The 12806-nt window shown below is 40.9% G+C and overlaps 1 pseudogene; it reads right to left on the bottom strand.

Moving 5' to 3' along the window:
• The window catches only part of LOC139383604 (CDAN1-interacting nuclease 1-like), a 61853-nt pseudogene extending 53376 nt beyond the window's left edge, over positions 1–8477 (bottom strand).
• Between the last annotated feature and the right edge of the window lie 4329 nt (positions 8478–12806).

The raw sequence follows: 12806 nt of genomic DNA, 5'->3' as shown, positions 1-12806 counted from the left end.
GTTGTATGAGTGCCTGTGTAAGAGTGCGTGTGTGACATAGAGAGAAGAGAGAGAGAGAGAGAGAAAAATAGTGAGTCAATGACAGAAATGAGAAGGAAATGAACACCGAACACTCATCTGAATGAATTAGGAGAGGGAAAGGATCTCAGAATCAAACAGTGGGAAAAATACCATCAAACCACACAAGAAAGTAGATATACTCCAGAATAATAACCCTGCTAAACACGTAGGCTACAGTATGTCCTCCTGAATGTTTTGCATTGCAGGTCGTGTTTTCCTCTGCATCAATGAAAGGGAGATTTGTTTTGCAGACTATCAGCCAGCAAAGGTAAATATTACACAGGAGGTGAAGTAGTGAAAACTATGAAATACAGGCAGCCATATTCTACCCTATCCTCAAAATAACAACGCAAATATACCGAGGTCTGGCCGGTTGGGTTGATGTGTTGCGCTTGGTGGAGCAGACATGGACAGAGAGCAATTACTGTGGTGTTCATGGCTCACTCATTTCGGTGACCATTAGGGGAGTTGGGGTAAGTTGAGCCCTTTTACATTAAGCATCACACCGTCAAGGGAAATATAGTATGTTTTCTAACAAAGATATCTACATCTAAACGTCCCTTTATCAGGACCCTGTCTTTCAAAGATAATTCGTAAAAATCCAAATGGTGGTGTGTCACAGCATCATCGGACTGAGCTTGTTGTCATTGCAGGCAATCTCAACACTGTGGTACTGTTCCTGCAGGCTCATCTTGACATGACCCTCCAGCATGACAATGCCACCAGCCATACTGCTCGTTCTGTGCGGGATTTCCTGCAAGACAGGAATGTCAGTGTTCTGCCATGGCCAGCGAAGAGCCCGGATCTCAAGGGGTGAAGGCTTGGACCATTCCCCCCAGAAATGTCAGAGAACTTGCAGGTGCCTTGGTGGAAGATTGGGGTAACGTCTCACAACAAGAACTGGCAAATCTGGTGCCGTTCATGAGGAGGAGATGCACTGCAGTACTTAATGTAGCTGGTGGCCACACCAGATACTGACTGTTACTTGTCATTTTTTGGTTACTTGGTTCAGGGACACATTATTCCATTTCTGTCAGTCACATGTCTGTGGAACTTGTTCAGTTTATGTCTCAGTTGTTGAATCTTGCTATGTTCATACAAATATTTACACATTTTAAGTTTGCTGAAAATAAACGCAATTGACAGTGAGAGGACATTTCTTTTTTTGCTGAGTTTATTTCAGGATGTTGTGTATCACTGGAAATAATCTGAATTCATGTTTGTCCAAAAATAATGGTCTCTTGGCACAACTTACCCTGGGAATGGGGTAAGTTGAACAGCAGGACAGGGTAAGTTAAGCCAATTACAAATGTCTGTACTGAATTAAATATTATCACTACCTTTTTAAAACCATGCACCCAAACACGCTTTTGTCTTTTAGTCATTTTAAGGACCTTTAACACAGGCTTAAAGGGCAAATGTAGCATCTCCGGCACCATCCCAATGACAGCATATGTGAAAATGGCGCATTTTGTGGAAAAAAAGATTGAGGGATACAAGTGTTTCCAATAACATCATTGGTTGTGCATTGTGATTTTAACCAATTATTAGCAGGCAATGCCTACTAAATGGTTGATGTAATTGGAAACACTTATCTTTTTACTACAAAACATAGAAACACCATTTTCACATATGTTGATGTTGGGGTGCTGGAGATGATGAATGTAAAGTTTAGAATTTGTGAAATCTCCCTTTAAAAAAATGCAAAGTGTTAACACTTAACATAGGCCAGACCCTGTTGTTACAAAGAAGAAAACACTTGCCATTGGCCCAGCTATTGGCTTAACTTACCCAATGTCCGTTGGCTCAATTTACCCCATGGCACACTTTGACTGTATTAGCCCACACAGCTACAAAGATGCACATTCATGCTAGGTTTAGGACCTCATAATGAAGTTTCTAGAGACCCCAACTGTGTAGAACAAGCTAAAAATGTATCTACTTTGGTTTAGATACAAGCCTCATGAAACCTCTAACACAAGAAATTAATTTGACTTGGTGAAAATCCGTTTTTTGGACCTAACTTGGTTACCACTTTTTCCATGTGGTTTCTTTCTTCACAGACTCCATGAAATGATGATCTCTCGCTAAATATTTGGTAAACTGAAACATTTTGTGTTTGGTTCCCTAGAAACAAGGGTCGCTCAACTTACCCCTTTGGCTCAACTTACCCCAGTCTCCCCTACTCATCAACCCATTACAGGCACGTCCCCCGAGTTCACTTAAAAGCCCATTTAATCATTCAGTTGACACTTGGAAAATAACTAAAGGATTTTTCATTATCCAGTGGCAATTTAACCCCTGGTTCCCTAAATCCTGTTGCTCTTTGTAACGTTATTGTGGGTGCACAAGGTACGTGGACAACTGCTACTGTATGGATGGGAAAAGGAGGAGCATTATAGCCTGTGCTAAAAGAAATAATCACACAGTTTGCTATTACCTATATTGGTGTGATGATCTGTGTAACTCTTCATACAATATTATTTTATTTAGTATATATACTTAAGTAATATTAGTATAATTTTGAAGGATTCTAGATTATCAAATGTTTAAAATGTTGAATATTTAGTGACACCATTAGCATATCATTGTTTTAAATAGGAACTAATTATGCCATTATATAAAAAGACTACATGATTGGATTTTAAAATCTATAATAACTATACACATTCCATGACTCCAGTGATGTCAAGCCATGAGAGAAAACAGACTAACCATGATGCATCAGGACTGTTTTTCAAGCAGTCTTTTGGGACACTTTCTGTACATTCAAGATACAATATTTGTATCTATACTCTCACTCTCCCTTTGTGTCCATCAGCTGCGCTATGCAGCAACCATTTGCTTTTTCTGCCACACTTTCCCCTCAATTCCATTTCCTTAGTGGAAATGGGAGGGAGAGAGGGAGGGAGGGAGGAAGAGAGGGTGGGTGTAAGGTAGAGTAGAAGGGGGAGAGGGGGTGATCAGGGGGGTTATAAATAACACTGATGAAATGAACTAGCATTGATCTAAACAGCAGTTAAGTGGTGGGTGGTCTTCCGAGTGCTTAATTGTCAGTCATCTACCCCAGGTAGTAGCAGTGGCAGGGGCCCATCTCTCATTAAGACTGTGTGGGCTGTACAACATCAGCAGCAGCACTGTGGTGCAAGCTTCTCTCTGGAAGGGAATTAAGACTGAGAGAAAGAAAGGCCCTACTCACACACTTCGCACTCGTGATCCAGAAGGAACCTGTCCACGATGACACGAGCCATGAGTGCGGGGGAGAGGTTCACTGGTGAAGGGGTTAAAAGAACAGGGGGGAGAATGGATGAGTATTGTGTGTGGTAAGAGGATCTAGAGAGTTCAAATCAAAACAGAGGAGGGTGGGGGGACTCTGTTATCCTCCCTCCATAGAGAACGGCACAATTGTGAGACATTTAAAGACATTCCCACAATTTTGGATCATTTGGACGTGTCAAAGTTTTTTTAAAGAACTAAGAATGACTCCATTGGAATAACATTGGCTGTCCATGTTGGGTTGATGTCACAGATATATTACATTTTCTAATGGAGCTAAATTTCAGTAGGCCTGTATTGTCCTGTTTTACATCCTTGACCTAAATTTCGACAGCAGGCTTCAAATATCTAATTTTTTTGCAAACCTTCCGTCGACCTAACATTTCCTTAATAAGCAACAATAAGCCCAACCAACCTAGAGACAGAGCTTTAATCATATGACGATTACCAAGGTGAAAAAACAGGACAGGACCCACCAGAGGGACTGGAGCTAGTAACTACAGTACAATACCTAATATCACAGGCCCTGGAAGAGGAAGAGTGGCAGACCTATGGCAGAGGCAGTCTGAAGGGCAGGAAGGGAAAACACCTTGAGAAGTGAGAAGGCCGCAGTAGGATGGAGATCAAGGGTAAGCCTGACAGGTACAGGAACTCTAATGACTAATTTGGAGGCCTGATTACCAGTGCGAATCTGGCCCTGACAACAAGCCCACCAGCCCACTCCCTCATTCCATCTCGCTACTTATTGTTCAGTAGCCCCATATTCTGTATTACTCTGGGAGGGTCAAAACAGGTTAGGAATAAGGACAGGTGCACCAACTGATTATCTCTCGTGGAGGCTATACTTTTACAATCAGGCACCTTGAAATGCAATGATTTGAGGAAAGTAAGGTGTTTTCTTTTCTTATTCACACAGTGTAACAAAATGTTAGGAAAATAATACAATAACAAGCAGTATGGACAAAAGTTAATACAGCACAATATCGAAATGGAAAACACTTGAAATGACCAACTACCTAATAACAAGACACCCTGATGAAGGCGTTAGCCTATATGCGCTAGTATATAACGACTTAACCCACACATTAAAGGCTTTTTAATTTTCATACCCACAAAAGTGCCTGGACTTTGATTTTTTATGCATTTCATACATTTGTGGTTATAATTTGTATTTTTGCTTTTCTATACCTAATATCACCATTGCCTCAATAATACACAAAGATGGATAGTTAAATGTGTGCCATTTTCAGTGACTTCTTTAGGAAACCGAATGTTCTTACAGCCGGGGAACATTTTTCTCTTGTTAGCATAATTGGGGACCAACAGTGAATTTGCCCTCAGCTTGTAGTGAGATTGTAGTGTTTCATCTGTGTGATCCTTCCTGGTGGTGTTGGAAGCAGAGAGAGCGAGAGAGAGTACTCCACTCTGCACGAAGACTTTAACAATCACCGGTAGTATTTGTTAACATCTCCATAATTCTGCATTGAAAAGGCAGCTAGCTCAAGACCAAACATGTCTATAATTATTACAGAGTTTAGGAGACAATCTAAATCTTTATTAGTGTGGGAGCATCTTAGTCTGTGTAGCCTACAGGTCTCTCTCCAAATCGCTCTCTCTTCCCCCTCCCCCTCTTTCTCTTTCACCATCTCTTCCCCTCTTCCAAGATTCATCCCTCTCTTCCATTCACATAAACCCCGGGATAACAAGAGAGGGTTGCATCCCCAGTAAACCACATCAGCTCTGACACATGAAAAATGGCAACATTACCCACGCTGGCCCAGCTTGCATAAGGACCAGCTGATTAGTTCAGGTACTTGCATCTCCCTAATTTTCATATTAATCATCAGTCCATCTCCCAGCTTCTCAAATCACAGCACTTCATGAGTTTAACGTGTGACTAAGATTCACAGGCCCTTGAATGCCTGCTGAAAAGAATTACAGTTATGAAGAGACTCTCCATTCTTAGTTTTATTAGCCTGATGCTAAAGGGTGTTACACTCACAGACAGCCTAATGCAGTCTAATGCCTGTAGCCTAAAGCATGTGTGCTTAACTGACCTTCACGTAGCACCATAAAAATGTACCAAAAACAACAACTTTTAAATGTAAAAATATTACACGTGGAAAAATAATAGTTCATCAATGTTAATCATTTCCCCCTGTAGGAGATATAATGTCACATAAATGGCTGAGACTACATCAATTAGCTGTCTGCAAGAGCATGTGCTTGGTTTAAATGTTAAGTAGTGTATTAAAATGACAGTTAAATGGTTCATAGACAGTTATCTTCGAGTTTAATCATTTGAAAAAAAATCATGTCACTTAAATGGAGAATGAATAATGACAGTTAGCTTTGAGGTGCCCCTGATGCATGGGAACTATTCAGATGTTTTTATTTTTGAAAAAGAAGCATGGATTCTCGCTGCTTGGTTTTAAGGGGCTGCAGTAAACATTTTGAATGTCATTTAAAAAGATTAAAGAGGACACACACGACCCCAGGACAACAGAAAGAGGTGTGAGTGAACCAAATAAATACATGTGTTTAGTCAGACTTTTTTAGCCTTCCAGCTTAAAAAAGCCTATGCTTTGAAATTGAATAGATCACGAACTGAGGAAAAAAATGTAGATATGTAAGGTTTATTGATAGGCTACATTTTATTTCAAAATTACATTACCTAGATACCTATGGCTGCACCAACCCATGTGAACAGAGATTATCATTATTGGAAGGGGATATTAAAACCTAATCTCTGCTACTATCTGGGTAAACATCTATTTCCAGGCTTTCTGTTTCAATGAGTCCATTAGCTCCATTTCCCCCATGGAACAGGATGTGGAGGGTGTGAAAGGAGCTAACCTAATAGCATAGCATCTTACGGCTACTGTACCACACACCTTTTCACTACCCATTAAACCTTGAGACTAACATGATGTTAATTGTTAATTTGCTGACTGGCTGCAATGCACAGAAAACACCAGCTAGCGCAAAGCATATTCATTCTTATTAATGTGGTATGTCAGAGCTTTGCCGTGTGCAACAATTTAATACTTACAGTACCAAGCAAGTGTTTAATACAAACACCCAGCGCTCTCACACACTGAAACAAAAAAGAAATCCTCACAGTAACCTAGAATAGTTTCTAAACACTGACGTTTGACCTGACAGGTACATGTTCAATTAGCATTACATATTTTGAGAAGTGTGAAAATGTATATTATTCGAAACCCTAAAAATGAAGGCTTAGAGCAGCGTATTTCTTTCTGTGGTGTAATTGGGAAGTGTGGTGCCTGATTAAAACAATATTGTGATGAATCGAAGAGTGAACCAGTGCCCTGCCTGCACCTCACCTGTCTGAAGTTTGAAGTAACTGTGGCAGTTTTGAATGTCAATTATAAAATGGACATAATAAAGATGTAATATGACAAACTATTTTCACATCCGTCTTAAATGGGTTAAGGAATAAATACAAATTATAATTGGTCCATAGACCGGACCATTTGTCAAATTTCCACAATCCCTAACAGACAGGGGAAAACAATTATTTGAAACGCATTCAAGGGTATTCAGGGGATAATTATGTTTGTACCTATATTTGGTGCAGACTTGCTTGCGTGCACTTCAAATGGAAAATAAAAGTACAAATAAAGTGTGTTGGGGGGGTGGGGTGGGGGGGTAGAGGAAGAGAGAAATAGAGGTTATATGCTATTACCTCATTGACCAGCTCCAACAGGGCTTCGCTCGTGTACCTTCATTATAACAAAGAAACACACAGCACTGAAAAACAGAACAGCCCACAAAGGCAGACTGAAGGGGAGAGAGAGGACGAGACCAGGCCAGCCAAGACATGTTAATGTCCCTGATGACTTTGGCCTCAGTGGCATATGGCAGGCTTGCTGTGGTTAAAACGGCAGTGCTTGGAAGACTCAGATTTCTTTAAAGCCAGACAAGCATGATAGTTAGTTAGTTAACACCCCAGCCTGCCCCAAAATTAAATTTTTCCCCCTTGCAACTGAAATCACCAAAGCTCCCTCAGATCTAACCCAGATCATCTGAGGTTTGTTGTTATATAAGTGGATTAGAAGTGCATTATCCTGGCCTCATTTCCAACAGCCCAATAAACTAGATAACGGCCAATTGTGATATGCAAAGAAGCTTTTTCTGACCCCCCTTCAGCCTGTCTTTTATAATTGTTTTCTTATTTGTTTAACATTTAATAGAATTAGGGATAATCAGTCAATCAAAAGCCTGTGTGAGGTAAATGTCCAACTGCTGTTTTGCCTTTTCTTCAGGGGAGGAACGAGAGGCTGTGCGATAGGAATGGCTAAACAGGTGCATCTGGATGTCTAGAATGAATCCTGATTTTTTTGGAGGAGGTTATATCTGTCATGGAGGCCCTGTCCACTTCCTATCGCGCAACTTGAACGGTTCCCTTCCTGAGAGAGAATATAAAGAGGGGCGAGTGGGAGAAAGCAGGGCCATACCATTGGTAGTAGCTTTCAATGATGTCCAGGGCATGATGCCTTGATATGGTTATTTTGGTTATTTTCTAGAACAAAGAGTACACAATGTTATTAATATTAAATGCATTACATTTTATTTTTTGTAAATGAACAATTATTAATAGTAACATTTGAATAAACATGCTTGTAAGAAAGACATTATACACATGCTTCAGCTGATATCCATATGGTAAACTTGTTATCCATGCAATGCAATACAAAGGCAAAAAACATATAGCTTTTCTTTCCCCGAATCAAAGAACAGAATCACTCAGCCTTGGGGGCTCTATGGTATTGTGTATGAACAGTCTGTGAAAGAGGGGTCATAGTAATTGAATCTCAATAAGTTTGCCCAGGGTCTCACAGCGAGTCAAGGCAAGGCCTCGATCAAACAGCAACCTATTCCTCAGCCTGCCACCCCAACATAACGCATTTCCATCATGCAATTTGAACCCATCTCAACCAGGGGGATAGGAGAGAAAGAGCATTGCTTAAAAAATGACTTATTTAAAAACTACTACACCAAAAAATGTAATTCCCTGGAGATGGGCGGCGTGACTGACATCTGTCAGGGGGATGATAAATGACTCCATTTTCTGCCTGTGCTGCCTTCTGCCACTCGCGGCAGCGGTCATTTATCATCATCCGCTGTCAGCTGTGGAAAGCGGCAGTGACAGTGCGAGTCAGCAAACATTTAGCACACGCAGCCGCACTACACAGGGAAATTATTATTGTCAGAATAATAATGGTTTAGCATAATTTATTACAGGTCCACCAAATAAGCAGCGGCTAGATGTTATTAGACAGATGGATGGGAAGGCTTGGCAGACATCCACCGAGACTCAGGCAAGCAGGGCCCTCCACGTGAAAGAGAGGACAACGAGGGAGGGGGCATCCTCCAAACCAATCAGAGTGCTGGCAGTTCAATTACAAAGATATAAAGGGACATTCATCATTCAATTAGGCACCTGTCAGGGCTCACAAAGGTAGAAAACGTCTAACCTGGTACTCCAGGGAGAAGATGCTCAGAAGAGTGGACTGCGAGTGACTGGAACAAATAAAAGAAGGACAAAGTTAATTACCAGAGTGCATTGCACAGAGACAAAGGGAGCGAGAGAGTAGCTTCAAAGCCAGGGCTGGCTCGGCTGCCCTGTAATCTAAAAGAACATGAAAACAAGTGTGGCAAAGTTGTTCCAGATGAACACTTCGGACAAAGGATTCCTGCAGAGAGGGACCAGCAGCAGGGAGAGAGGTGAGGAGGGGCAGGTTGGTGTGTGTGGCTTGAGATGAGAGAAAATATAGTCTAGCTGGTGGTTTTAGTTTTTTTTATTGCTCACACCATCTTTTCCAGCCCCTCGAACACAGACACAATAGACCAGTCCATCGTTGTATCGTCGTTGTTATTTTGAGTGCATCCTGGTGCTGTAGAAAACCGCTGAGACAGTATTATTAGCTTGTAACCAAGCTCAAAGGCACAAACATGAGGGAGAAACAAAGCAAATCCATGTAAATAATTAATGGGGTTCAATTCCATTAGCAGTACAGGGAACACAGTGCCCAGTGGCAACATATTGAAATACATTTTGTTAGCGATTAGGGAGCCCTCATTCTTTCTAATTCCAAAAGGGGTGTGGGGTGGGGGGGTTGGGGGTGTAGGGGGTGTAGGCAGGGGGTGTTTGGGGTGGGAGAAAGTTTGCCTGACTGTCAGTGCTGGCATATGGGATGTTCTGGAACATTCCCAGTGCAACTGATGTGCTTTGAAAATGGAAACTTTCACGGCAGGAAGCTGGGACTCCCAGGAGTCGGTCAGTTCCATGGATTGCCATAAGCTACATTCATCTCCAACTCCAGTCAATGTCAAACACCTGGCAGTGAGGGAAAACCTGGCACTCCGACGGGGATTCACAGCCCCTCCGATGCTACTCTTCTCTCCCACCCACCTAAACCTCCTGTCTTTGAATCAAAAATAATTAAAGCAGTGACAGATTTTTTTCCTCATTGGATGGTACAAACATCCCCCCACACATCATGCACGTACAGTACACACACACACCAACTGCAGAGAGCAATGGTCTCCTGAGATGTTGTGTCTCCATATACTGCTCTCAGTACATTTCATTGTTAAATTTTATGGACTTTTCTTTACAAGTCACCTGAGAATGGTATGTAAATACTGACTAGAAGCCCTAGTTTCCTAGCTGCATTGAAATATTGAGTCCATATAGCTCTCTGCCATCAATCACTTCAGACCATGAAATGACCACATGTGACATGTAAACAAAGCCGGAGGAATCTGAGGCATTGATAAAAGGACTACAGCACTGGAATAGTTTAGTAGTTTATGATGACTATAGGCCTAAACCCTGCAAAAGCCTCAGTGTTAACTTCTCCAGATGTCAGTTGTAAACAGTTTTACCACTGTGACTGTGGAAGACTAAGACTAGCCTAATTTTCAATAATGCTAGTGTCTAGTGTTTAATGTCACTGTCATGTGGACAACCATCAACTACGATTTTTTAAAATGTTTCAAGTCAAGAAAGAAAGAAAGTAACATGAAAAAATCAAAAAATGGTCTCAGAGAGAAAACACGGCGGCGGCCTCGACGTTAATTTGCAATGATACGTAGGGACCAAGGGGCCACTGCAATTAAGTGGGCCATTAAACGGTCAACTGTCACCATGTGGACACTTAGGGGAAAGAAAATATAACTCTTCCCCACCTTGCACATGAGCATTTCATCAACATTATAGCACTATTCTCTGAGCGGGACAACCTCCTTCCCTCTGCTGAAACAGACATCTGTTAGGTTTTAAATGGATTACTCTGTATAATGAGCGTGATTACTGCCTAATTGCTACATTTTTACCCTGTTAAGTTTAAAGGGACACAAACTGCTCTTAATATCTGTGAAAGCATATGTTTCAAACAGCACAGTTAAGAATGTTTGGTTTTTGTTTTTCGCTTCTGTCTGCGATGCTTTAATCCCACCTAGAAATCCAGTGAAAACACTGAATAGAAGGGGAAAAAACATTTTGTTCCATTCTTCCAAGTTACAAAAGCTGGACATGGAGAGACAAATTACAAGATGGAGAGCAGGGAGCTTGAGCGCTCCATAACTGGAAACAAACCAAGGCTTGTCCTGGGTTTACAGAGTCTGTCAAGGTTTTACACTGAAGCAATCCCTCTATCCATTGAATAGACATTAATAGTAAGTTATTGCAGGCTTTACATTAATGTATATTCAACCTGTGCCCTCCTGGGTGCACTACGCTCAATTCATGCTAAAAAAAAACATAGAGCCAAGAGTATAGCCTTGCAATGGAGGTCTGATCTCCCAGCCCGCTCAACAGTAGCATTACATTCCCATATCCACATTTATTCACCACTCTCTCTGCTTCATAATAAGAGGATTTCTGACTCTTTTTAGTGGCTATGATAACAAAAAAATCTATGTAAACACAGTAATTTCACAACAAAAGAGCCCAACTGAACCAGATTTTATTTCCTTTTTGAGTGGAAAGTTATTAAGACTCCAATATGAGTTTGTGCACCCATTCATTGCATTCTAATGCAGGCTAAAATTAATAATCCTATTCTAGATAAGAGGTGCATGGCGACAGGAGATAACAGTAACTATGCACATTAGTGTACTATATTACCTCATATTTCATGCATCAGTGTGTAGCTAGTAAACAAATCAACAAAAGGTAACAAACAGGATAAGGTAAATAAGACAAGGAGGAGTTTATCTGCAGATCAAATGAATTCTTTCCCTTGGAAGACCTGGGGTAATTCACAATGCCCAGTGCCATGGGATGACCTGCCCACCACTGATTACCCACCATCTGGAAATACCCAGGCAGATAAACATGTTACTTCACACCTTGCTGAGTACATAGAGATTCAACTGAACTCACCACGGCCTCTTCTCAGTTCATCATGTCATGATGAATCTCAGGAGTGAATACAGTGTCGGTTTTTACCCCAGCAATACACAGTCTGAATAACAGATACTATGGACTGGGACATCATCCTGATACTATGTCAATCTGAAGAGTTAACCCTTGCATTGTGTGAGGTGAGAGAGCCAGTGACCCAGGTACTGACCAACTGAGTCAACATTTGGGTTGTATAATGACTGTTGTATTATCTAGCCAATATGATAACAGTAATTAAATAGATATAAAATAATGGGACATTTTACTTGACACCCAGCATCATAACACATTATGGCACGGTCATAACCATGTCATAATGTGTCATAACAGCTAACATAACTTGTCATAACCTATCATAATATGGCCACAACACTGTCATGACATGTTTTGCTTTATTTTATGGATGGTTATGACACCAACATAAGAATTTCAAAACCAACATTCAAATGTATTTTTTCCCTCTCAAGAAGTTTCATTTTGTTCGGAAGTTTGTTTCTTAAGTCCTTTGTTGTTGTGATTAATTCTTTATAGTCATGTTTCTTTCATCGTATTTTAATTAACTTCGACACTTATTAATGGCTAACGTGCAATCATTGGAAAACAAACATTCAAAACTTGAATATCTTATGTTTCAACGAGACGTGGCTGAACGACGACACAGGTAATATAGAGCTAGCTGGCTTCTCTGTGCATTGGCAGGACAGAGCAGCTAAGTCTGGTAAGACGAGGGGATGGGGTGTGTGTCTATTTGTCAATACTGCTGGTGGGCGATGTCTAATATTAAGGAAGTCTTGAGATTTGTTTGCCAGAGGTAAAGTATCTCATGATAAGCTGTAGACCACACTATTTACCAAGAGTGTTTTCATCTATATTTTTCAGAGCTGTCTATTTACCACCACAAACTGATGCTGTCACTAAGATCACACTCAATGCGCTGTATAAGGCCATAAGCAAACAAGAATATGCTCATCCAGAAGCGGTTCTCCTAGTGGCTGGGGACTTTAATGCAGGCAAACTTAAATCAGTTTTACCT

The sequence above is a fragment of the Oncorhynchus clarkii genome, chromosome 25, assembly GCF_045791955.1.
Source record: "Oncorhynchus clarkii lewisi isolate Uvic-CL-2024 chromosome 25, UVic_Ocla_1.0, whole genome shotgun sequence".
Taxonomy (NCBI): Eukaryota; Metazoa; Chordata; class Actinopteri; order Salmoniformes; family Salmonidae; genus Oncorhynchus; species Oncorhynchus clarkii.
The sequence above is the reverse complement of the archived record's forward strand: the minus strand, read 5'-3'. Positions and strand labels throughout refer to the sequence as shown.